This window comes from Vigna unguiculata, chromosome 4 (assembly GCF_004118075.2).
Source record: "Vigna unguiculata cultivar IT97K-499-35 chromosome 4, ASM411807v1, whole genome shotgun sequence".
NCBI lineage: Eukaryota > Viridiplantae > Streptophyta > Magnoliopsida > Fabales > Fabaceae > Vigna > Vigna unguiculata.
This window is the reverse complement of record NC_040282.1, coordinates 41,467,971-41,479,712: the sequence shown is the minus strand read 5'-3', so window position 1 is coordinate 41,479,712 and position 11,742 is coordinate 41,467,971. Positions and strand designations below refer to the sequence as shown.

The 11,742-nt window shown below is 33.2% G+C and overlaps 1 pseudogene; it reads left to right on the top strand.

The window, feature by feature from the left end:
- The first annotated feature begins 1,017 nt into the window (after window positions 1-1,017).
- LOC114182394 lies at window positions 1,018-9,890 on the top strand (annotated as a pseudogene).
- Window positions 9,891-11,742: the final 1,852 nt, after the last annotated feature.

Sequence of the window (11,742 nt, the reverse complement as noted above, 5' to 3'; positions counted from 1 at the left end):
GCTTTGTCCAGCAGCCATACATAGGCATGAAATAAATTCACAATATTTGTGAAATCTCTTCTCACAATATTTTTGTTATGAGCAAATTAGTTGCTTAGATGCTTTATTTCTTTATTTAATGGTATCCCAATATCCATTGCATCTAAATATATTTCAACGTTTAAAATCCAATATAAGGAATTCTTCCTTGTAATATCAAGGGTCACAAATCCAAATTTTGCAACATTTCGTGTGTTTAAAACTAGCACATAAAATAATAATAATAATAATAATAATAATAATAATAATAATCACCGTCAAAATAAAAATAAAATAATAAGACAGAGATGAAAATTGATAAAGTTAAATAATTCTTATCACAAGAGGAAGAATATAAGGTAAAATTATAATTCGAGAAAGGATTAGAAAGAGCCTGTATTGAGACGCACAGATCATTGTCGTTATAGAGAAAAAGCTTCCACTAGTCCTCAATTGGTTGGAGCATCGTGCTGATAACGTGTTATGAAATAAAGCGAATAACATAGAGAATGACGACAAATAATAGAGAAGAGAAGAAACAAGAGAGAATAGAGAATGAGAGAATAGGGAGCAACTCATCTATGTATTATTATTGATAGGAAGAGTCCTATTTATAGATACAATATGTAATCCATCAAGGAAACAAATCAACTTAGTTAATACAAATATTTACCATAAAGAGTAATGAATCATATGAGTAAATATATCAAATCAATGGACAATCATTAATTCATAACAAATATATTGTATAATATCAGTATTATCAGAAATTAATTAAAAATAAAATAATAATAATATCACATCGTTAAGAAGTAATTAAAAATTATTTTCTAGTCATTTTAAATTTATTTTAGAAACTAAATTTTAATCAATAAAAATAATTAAAATAGAAACTAACTTTTAGTTTTTAATTATTGTATTATTAAAAAATTGATAAAACTGTAAATAATTTTTATTTCATTTTTTTCCTCTACTTTTCTTTTTCTTTTCCCTCTTTCTCTTCGTTCTTTGTTTAAACCCTACATCCCAATTTCCAGTGCCTTCCATCTCTTGTGCCTTCCATCTCTCGTGCACAAACAAATCAGAAGACTGAAGAATCCGCTCCTTTTCCGCGCCGTCGATTCCACGTTGAGCCTGGTCCTCGTGAAAAAGTTGTAAGGCGTATTTATTTATTATTGTTAGATTTGTTATTGTTTTTCACGATTAAAGTAATTTCGTGCATCTGGATCACCTGTTTCTACTTATAATTTCTTTTATTTAATTTGGCAATAGACAAATTAGGGTTTAAAAATGGAGAGTTTTCTTTTGATGGATTCATTTTGTAAACAAATTTTGGCATTCGGGATTAAGCAAATTTCTGAAACGTGATTTTGATCCTGTCTCAACGAATTTGTCATTTGCTATTTGTGGTATCGTTGAAAGAAATAAAGAAATTATTTTGTAGTTTTTAATTTTTTTTTTAGCTTTTGCGAATTCGTTGTACAAGTTAACGTGCTTATCTCTCTTGGCACACATTTGTTTGCTTGTGCATTCATTTTTATCGCTTGTATTTTTGTTGCAGCTCTTAGCTGAAGATTCAATTCTGAAACCATTCAAATCGTATAAGAAGAGTGTAAAACAGCTCAAAAGAATTGGGGATGTTCTCACGGTTGTTGTTGTTGCAGGTATGTGTCTTTAACTCTTATTTTGGTTGAAAGAGTGAGGGTTTTTTTGTGGTATTGTGGTTTGTGAATGGAAGTTGAAAGACTTTGATTTGAAAAATGAAACTGTAAGTAGTACTTTATTATTATCCTTTAAGCATTGAAATCGCTTGTTAATGAGCTGGACTTTGTTGTGACAGTTTATGTGCTTGTGAAGCAGTTTGGAATCTTAAGTCTGGTAGTTGCTTAATCATTTGAACAGGACTCATGATTTATCTTCGAATATTGTTCTCCAGTGATTTTGCCAAACAATGAACGATTTCGCAGATTGAAGGACCTTACTTGGCTGATGGAAAGGGGCTAAATAACTGGGATGTTTTCTCTCACAAGCCAGGTTCACATTTCTTACTCATTATTTTCTAAAACATTTATTGTTTATATTGGGCAAAAAATCCAATGGTATATATGGTTGTACATTTCAGGAACTGTCACTGATGGAAGTAATGGTGACATTGTTGATGACCATTACCATCGTTATAAGGTATCATCTTCTAATATGTCTCATTATTCCATTCCCTAGCTACATTTTCTTCTCTTTATTACATCCTTCGTTTTTTTTTTTCTTCTCTTTATTAACCGTTTGATAGATACATTACAAAAGTAAAATTTTCTCTTTATTCACCTATTACTTCTGTTTTGTTCAATTGTTGTATCTTTTTCTATATTATCTTTAGCTTCTACAAATTTGTTAAACCACGAGGTTTACCTAAATGATGTTTGTATATAACCTTCTCGGTTTTATTTTCGTATCGTTTTGATTTAGGTAATTGATGGATTCAAGCCATACAGGGCGATCTAAGAATATATAAACATGGACAAAAAGTGGATGGTAGCACCTAGATCATCTACTAGGTATTTGGATGGATTGGATTTTTTTCTAAATTTCGCATTTGAGAATAGTGCTCAAGGAGATCAAATTCTATGTCCTTGCAAGGAGTGTAACAATTGTAGTTGGGGTAGTCGAAAGGAAGTGCATGAGCATTTAATGTGTGTCGGATTTGATAGAAACTATACAAAGTGGGTTTTTCATGGAGAATGTGGCTCTTCAAATAAGATGTATAGTGATGAACGAGAGAAATTTAGTATGCAAAATGATTTGGATAGTTTGTTAGAGGAAACGTTCATGATTCCCCCAAATTTAGGAGAAAATGATTTTGATGACACTATAGATGAAGATAATGGTGAGTTTGACACTGAAACAACTAGGTTTTCCAAGTTAATACGTGATGCTCACCAAGAAGTATATCCTGGATGTAAAAATTTCTCCAAGTTATCAATCATTGTTCGATTGCTACATATTAAAAATCTCCATGGGTGGAGCAATGTGTCATTTGATATGTTGCTAAAATTTTTAGAAGAGTTACTTCCTGAAAACTCTTGTTTGCCATCATCATATCAAGAATGCAAGTTGATCATTAAGGACTTAGGTTTTAGTTATGAAAAAATTGATGCTTGTCCTAATGATTGTGTCTTATTTCGAAAGGAGTATGAGAATGAAGTTAGATGTCCTAAATGTCATGCTTCTAGATATAAAGAAATGAAACATCAAAGATTTAGAAGAAAAGTTTCTTCTAAGGTAGCTTCACTTCCAATTCCAGCCAAAGTTTTGAGGTACTTTCCTTTAAAACAAAGGATCAAAAGGCTATTCATGTCATCAAAAACTGCTAAATCAATGAAATGGCATGATGAAGGCCGCACCAAAGATGGAAAGCTAAGACATCCAGCTGATTCACTTGCTTGGAAAACCTTTGATTCTCTCCATCCTAACTTTGCATCAGATCCTCGAAATGTGAGGCTTGGGTTAGCAAGTGATGGATTTACTCCATTTAAGATGACGGCCAAAGGACATAGTATTTGGCCTGTAGTTCTGATGACATATAATTTAGCTCCATGGGATTGTATGAAACAACCTTACTTGATGTTGTCACTGCTAATTCCTGGTCCTTCTTCCCCTAAAAGTAGTATTGATGTTTATTTGGAACCTCTTATTGACGAGTTGAAGGAGTTGTGGGAGAAAGGGTTTGAAACTTATGATGCTTCTAATAAAGAATTTTTCCAGGCACATGTTGCATTACTTTGGACTATTAATGACTTGCCTGCTTATTCTATGTTATCAGGTTGGACTACAAGTGGAAAATTGGCATGTCCTGTATGTAACTACCACACATGCTCAAGGTACTTAAACAATAGTAAAAAGATGTGTTATATGTGTCATCGAAGGTGGTTAGACTCAAAACATAGGTGGCGAAAGGATAAAAATTGTTTTGATGGTACCCAAGAATTGAGAGGAGCACCTACTCCGTTAACAGGGTCTAACATATTGGATATATTAGGTGATAGAAAAAATTCATTTGGCAATGCTCAAAAAAGAAAAGAAAGAAGGGTGATCCTTGGTCAAAATTGAGTATATTCTTTAACTTGCCATATTGGAAGACTAATTTCATTTCTGCTTTACTTTGACTTTTACATTCTATTACAATTTGATGGCAGTAGCATTTATGATTTATTATTTTGATGGATATGCAAATATTTTGTTTGGATTTGCATGGAAGACTTGAAATTTTGTACCATTCTTCTTAAACTCTGTATTTATGTTTTCGATTTTATGATAAACAAATTGCAAAGCCACTTACAGTTCTTTTTCCATTTCACACACTTATGTCCAAGCTATTAGCTTTCAGATACTACTTATGCTTATTCAAATAAATTTTATATTTGAAATCAGCCATGTATATTCTAATATAGTGTTGAGTACTAATCCCCTATGCTTTGTTTCGTTGTTTCTTTCACTTTCTGAGTACTAGTCAAAATATGTTTGGATTAAATCAACTTTTTGTGTTTGTTTTACTTTTGTAGGAAGAAACCTATATGTACACTGTTTCTGAACTATCAGAGAGGGGAAAACATGTAGAATCCATTATCCTAGTGAAAAGATTCCAATTGGTTCTAAAGAAAAACCAGCTCAATCAACTATGACATAAAAAACTGAGGTATGATGCTCTTGTGACTCTGGTGAAAAGATTCCTGTTGGTTTCTCACGTCACATGCTAGTCTATTCACAATGCAGTTGTTTAACACGTTGATTCACTTTCTAGTCTAAATCTTTTGGAGCTTTGAACCTGACATCCTTTTAGAGATTTTCTTATGTCTGCTGATTATTGTGTATTGTGTTTAGTTATTTTTGAGTTAGTTTTAGTTATTTTTAGTCCATTAAAACTTGTTTAGATAATTTTTTACTTATTTACTTTCTGTTTTAATACAGTCCTTAGTATTAGCCTACTTTTAGAGTCCTTTTTAGGTCTTGATTAGTGAAGTTTTTAGTTTCTTGTAGAATTCTGGTTTTGAGTTAATTTTTAGCTTTCTTTAGTTATTTTAAACTTGCATGAACAGACTTTACCTTTGTTAATTTTAAAATTTAAATAAGTTATATAAAGTAGTTCAAAACCACTTAATGAGTCCACACACTCTTTATAAGTGTGCCTTTGTGTTGGTTTATGTGGTTGAAATTGAAATTGGCATTGTTCGTGAGCTTTGTTTCTTTTTTATTATTCAACAGGTCCTAGCTATGTTCTTTCGTGTGCCAAAGGTGGAAGGCCTTTGCCTAAACAAGGGTTATCCTCCCCTCTCTTTTAGATGTTTTTGGTTAATCTTTTGGTTTCTGGATTCTGATCATTTAGCTTTGGTTGCTTAAATAAATGTAATATGTATCGGCTAATATGATAGTCCTTCAACATATTTTAAAATTTTGGATTTTTCCTTGAAATGCTAATACTTTCAAGTGATCAATATATTTGTTTGTGTGAGCGTGTATCTAGCTTGTGAATTTGTGGATATATCAAATAGCTTCATGTGTGTATATATTCATTTATCTTGCTATCTGTTATTATAATCATGTGTGAAATTTTCTGTCCTGCTCAATCATGTGTGAAATTTTTTGTTATTTTTAGTAACATTTTTAACATGTAGCCTTTTTATTAAGAAAAAGTTACTAAAACTTTCTAGTAACATTTTTATAATGTCACTTTTCTATAAAAAAATGTTACTATAATCTTTTAGTAACATTTTAAAAATGTTACACTTTTATTAAAAAAATGTTACTTAAAATCTTTAGTAACATTTATGTAAATGTCTCTATTAATAAGTATAAATGTTACAAAAAATCAATAGTAACATGGGGAATACGTAACATGTGATAAAATGTTACTAAATTGTATTAATAACATTTTTCATGATTTAGTAACATTTTTTTAGTGTTAGTGTACATTATATATCTAGTAGTGATCATGCTGCACTCCATCAATGCCCTCGCTGATGATGCAGAACAAAAGCAGTTCAGAGATCCACACGTCAAAGCATGGCTTTTCGCTGTCAAAGAGGCTGTCTTTGATGCAGAGGATCTCTTGAAGGAAATAGAGTATGAACTCACCAGATGCCAAGTGGAAGCTGGATCAGACCCACAAACCCTTACTTCCAAGGTATCAAATTTCTTCAACTCTACTTTCACTTCATTTAACAAGAAAATTGAATCAGAGATAAGAGAAGTCCTAGAAAAACTAGAATATCTTGCAAGGCAAAAGGGTGCTCTTGGTTTGAAAGAGAGTATTTACTCTGGTGATGGATCAGGTAGCAAAGAGCCACAGAAAATGCCATCATCTTCTTTGGTGGTTGAAAGTGTTATTTATGGCAGAGATGCAGACAAAGAAAAGATTTTAAATTGGCTCACATCTGAAACTGAGAATCATGACCAGCCATCAATACTTTCTATTGTAGGAATGGGTGGGTTGGGTAAGACCACACTTGCCCAACATGTCTACAATGACACAAAACTGGAGGAGGCTAAATTTGATATCAGAGCTTGGGTTTGTGTTTCCGATCATTTTAATGTTTTGACAGTGACAAAAACAATTCTTGAGGCAGTCACTAAATCTAAAGATGATAGCGGAGACCTACAAATGGTTCATGAAAGATTGAAAGAAAAATATCAGGAAAGAAATTTTTTCTTGTTTTGGATGATGTTTGGAACGAAAGACAAGAAAAGTGGGAAGCTGTGCGAACTCCTCTTAGCTATGGGGCACCAGGAAGTAGAATTCTTGTCACAACACGTGGTGAGAAAGTTGCTTCTAACATGAGTTCTAAAGTGCATCGCCCAAAGCATCTAAAAGAGGATGAATGTTGGAAAGTTTTTCAGAAACACGCATTAAGAGGTGATGAGCTTGAATTGAATGATGAAAAAAAGGAGATTGGTAGAAGGATAGTTGAGAAATGCAAAGGATTACCTCTAGCTTTGAAAACAATTGGAAGTGTTCTTCGCACAAAGTCATCCATTTCAGATTGGCAAAGCGTATTGGAAAGCGACATATGGGACTTACCCAAAGAAGTTGAAATTATGCCTGCTCTACTATTGAGTTATCAACACCTTCCTTCTCATCTCAAGAGGTGCTTTGTTTCTTGTGCATTATTTCCGAAAGATTATAAATTTCACAAGAAGGAATTAATTTTGTTGTGGATAGCTCAAGATTTTCTCCATTGCTCTCAACAGAACAACAATCTAGAAGAAATTGGTGAACAGTATTTCAATGATTTACTAATGAGATCTTTCTTTCTTCAAACAGATTTCAAAACCTATTTCTCCATGCATGACCTTCTCAATGATGTGGCAAAATATGTTTGTGCAGACTTCTGTTTCAGGTTGAAATTTGATAAAGGAAATTGCATACCCAAAACAACCCGACATTTTTCATTTGCATTCTATGACGTAAAATATTTTGATGGGTTTGGGAGTTTAACTGATGCTAAAAGATTGCGTTCTTTTTTTCCATATAAAGAATTCGGGAGAAGAAATATTGATTATTATCCTTTGCAATTCAAGATTTTGGTACATGAATTGTTTTCCAACTTTAAGTTTTTACGTGTATTATCTTTGGATCAATATTCTGAGCTTAGAGAAGTCCCTGATTCCATCGGTGATCTTAAACATCTCCATTCCTTAGATCTTTCGGGAACTGGGATACAAAAACTACCTGACTCAACATGTTTACTCTATAACTTGCTAATCTTGAAGTTGAACTATTGTTCAAGTTTGGAGGAGTTGCCCTTAAATTTGCATAAACTCACCAAATTGCGTTGTCTTGAATTTGAAAATACAAAAGTGACAAAGATGCCAATGCATTTTGGAGAGTTGAAGAATCTTCAAGTACTCAACACGGTCATTTTCGATAGAAATAACGAGTTCAAAAGTAAGCATCTAGGAGGGCTCAATCTTCATGGAAGACTATCAATTAATGAGGTGCAAAATATTGAAAATCCTTTTGATGCATTAGAAGCAAATATGAAGAATAAAGATCTTTTGAAATTAGAGTTAAAATGGAAGTCAGACCATATCCCTGATGATCCAAGGAAAGAAAAGAAAGTATTGGAGAATCTACAACCTTCCAAAAACGTGGAACATTTGTCGATCAAGAGCTATGGTGGTACACAATTCCCAAGTTGGGTGTTTGATAATTCATTATCAAATTTGGTGTCCTTAAGGATAGAGGACTGTAAATATTGTTTGTGTTTGCCTCCTCTTGGACTATTGTCATCTCTGAAGACCCTTGAGATTATTGGATTTGATGGAATAGTGAGCATTGGTGATGAATTTTATGGGAATAGCTCTTCTTCGTTTACATCTTTAGAAAGATTGACATTTTCAGACATGAAGGAATTGGAAGAATGTGAACACAAGACTGCTGCTTTTCCACGTCTTGAAACTCTCGAGGTGTATCAATGTCCCAAGCTAAAAGGTCTGCCAGATCAACTTGTTAATGTAAAGTATCTTAATATACGTGGCAGCATGAAAGCATCGTGCCTTGAAAGGTGTGAGCATATTGTATCTCATAATTCACTTGAAGACTTGAACTTTTGTGCTTTTCCAATTATGAATATTCCAATGAGCCGTAGCTTTGATCTGCTTGAACAAATTGAGATCATTAGCGGTTGTGATTCTCTAACAACCTTTCCATTAGATTTCTTCCCAAACCTTAAGGCTCTTTCATTGTTTTTCTGTCGTAACCTACAAATTATTTCACAGAAGCACACTCATAATCGTTTCAAGCATTTGTCAATTACCGGTTGCTCTCGATTTGACTCATTTCCTAGTGAAGGCTTATCTGCTCCGCGGCTACAGAGAATGTATATTGATGGAGCGGAGAATTTGAAGCTGTTGCCAAAACGGATGCAAATCCTGCTTCCGTCTCTTAGTGAACTACAAATAATTTATTGTCCAAAAGTGGAGGATTTCCCAGACGGAGGTTTGCCACCAAATGTAAAAAAGGTGTCTCTTTCAAGTTTCAAACTTATGGCCTCCCTAAGAGAGACCTTGGGTACCAATACATGTCTTGAAAGCTTGTGTATTCAATATATGGATGTGGAGTTTTTTTCCGATGAAGTTTTGCTACCACACTCTATCACTTCTCTACGAATCTATCACTGCACAAATCTTAAAAAGATGGAGTACAAGGGTCTCTGCCACCTCTCCTATCTCTCACTTCATGACTGTCCCAACCTCCAATGCTTACCGGAGGATGGTCTCCCCAAATCCATCTCCTCTCTTCGAATATTGAACTGTCCAGTGTTGGAACAACGTTGTCAGAATCCTGAAGGCCAAGACTGGAAAAAGATTGCTCACATTGAAAACCTAAGTGTTGGCTCAAAAGCTTAAAATTAGATGTCCAATATTTCCCGTTTGTCTGCCTCTTCAACAGGTGTTGATACTCTACACTATCTCTCTACCTTTTCAATTACAATCTTGTTAGGCGCAAATATTTGACTATGTAAATGGAATTTACATTCTTGTGCTGATACATTCATCACTTTGTCTAATGATTTCTTTTGTTAGTTGTTGATTGTTAATTTTTAAACTAATGATTTAATTGGAAGTCGGTATGTGGTGCTAATCGTATTATCTTTTTACAGCATTCTGATCTGAATCTGGAGGGAGCAGAAGACACCCTCATCGGCTGGCCCTTGACTTGATTCTAAGTTGGACACTGAACAGAGTAAGTAGTTCAGGGATGTTCTTCTTGAAACAAACACAATTGTGAAATTGCAAGTACTTTTAAACTTCCTTTTCTTGGGACTTGAACTTGTGTCTGTTTTCATCTTGTTGAATTAAAATTATCTTCGGGTTTTTTCTGTGTTGTTTGTCTGTTATATTTTCAAAATACACTGATGTCACAAATACCTTAAAAATAATGTGTTTTTAATGTTAAACAGAGGTCAGAAAAAAATAAACAAAATAACTGGACTCGGTTGTGAGGATTGGCATTAAAAGAGTGAGCATTACAATAATAGCTTTTACTACTTACGTTACAATTTCTTCCCAACTTTCCATTTATTTATGAAATTTGCAGGGGCAAGATTTTATATAGTTGTCAGAAAACATGTAAAGTTTGTGTAATTGTTGAACTGTGAAACACGTACGTGTTTATTATTGGAAACAGTATTAGATATTTTACAATATATTTTAGATAAATGATCTCTACATAAATATCTAGATAGATTCCCCTTTGATGTAGCATATACATTGACAGCATAAAGCAAAACCGTTGTCTCCTCTTCAAGTGTCTGCCCTGCATGGATTTTACTTGCTATCAGAAGGAAGAAATGTTGTCTTGTGCCAATATTCAAAACAAAGGACGCATATATACTTAAGTTGGAGGAATCACAAATGTAAATAAATAGAAGACAAAACCATTTTTCCACAATATGCCACATGATTGTTGTTAAGTTTTGGAAATATGACACAGCAACGCCCTTTAGAGGTTTTGATTTTATTATATGATATTTTGTAGTTATATTTTGGTTATCATCTCTTCTCATATCATGTTTATTATAAAGGATTATTGCAAAAAATTTAAAATAAAATAAGGAGAGAAAAATTTGCTAGTTTATTAACTAAAACATTTGATGAGATACAAGATGAAGTGAAGAAGTTAGACTAATTGCATAACTAGTCTATTGATGGTTTACTTATTTTAGAATAGTGTTTCTTGTTTTACACGATAGAGGATGAAGAATTTTGATGGAAGAGAGTCATCACATAGAAAACATTATCATACGACACCTAAAGAATGACGAGAAAATTAAAAGAATCATTCTACCATAATCTCAATCATTATCTCTACAAATAATTTTTTTTTCAATCAAACTACCTTTATGAGGAAAACAAAAAAATAGGAGAAAACTAACCTAAGTGACTAAGAGGTGAATTCATATAACATTTATTTCTTTATTTTGTTTTTATATAATTTATTAGCTAATTACGTAAATTTTATTATGGAACATATCCTATACTTTTTTTATCTAGGAAATTAAAAGATCATAAGGTTAAAGTGGTGTTGGAGCCATGAGTTGGTGTTTCGCGTTGGGTAAAATAAACAATATATTAGAGAAAAGACTCACAAGCTCAATACTAGAGGTCATCATGAATTGAATTTTTAATGATCTAATCTACATCCATTTTAGATCCAAATAATTGGATTAGATTTTCGATCCAAATCCATTTTTTCAAAAGAAGTAGATTGAATTTTCTAAAAATACGGATCCAAATATTTAGATCAAGTTTAAATCTAGATCTAAATATTTGGATCAAGTTCAAAATCCAAAATCCATTTTTCATAAAATAAATTCAAATTAAATTTTTTAAAACTTGTGTCCATAGGGCTGACACCATAGAATTTGGCAGATTTTTTGTCAGGGCCAACGAGGCCAAGTTTCAGCATGGGATGAACTTGAATGACTTTCGAATGAATTTCAGTCGGGGACGACGTGACCAAATTTGGGCCAAGGTCTACTTGACAAAATTTCAGTCAAGATCGACTTGACTGGATTCGACTGAATTTCGGCCAGGGCCGATTTTGCCTAATACGACCAAATTTTGGCTAGAGCCGACTTGGCCAAATATGGCCACATTTGGGCCAGGGCCTGATCAGTCAAGTTTTGGTCAGGGTTGACTCCACTAAATTCGTCGGTCGGGACCGACTTC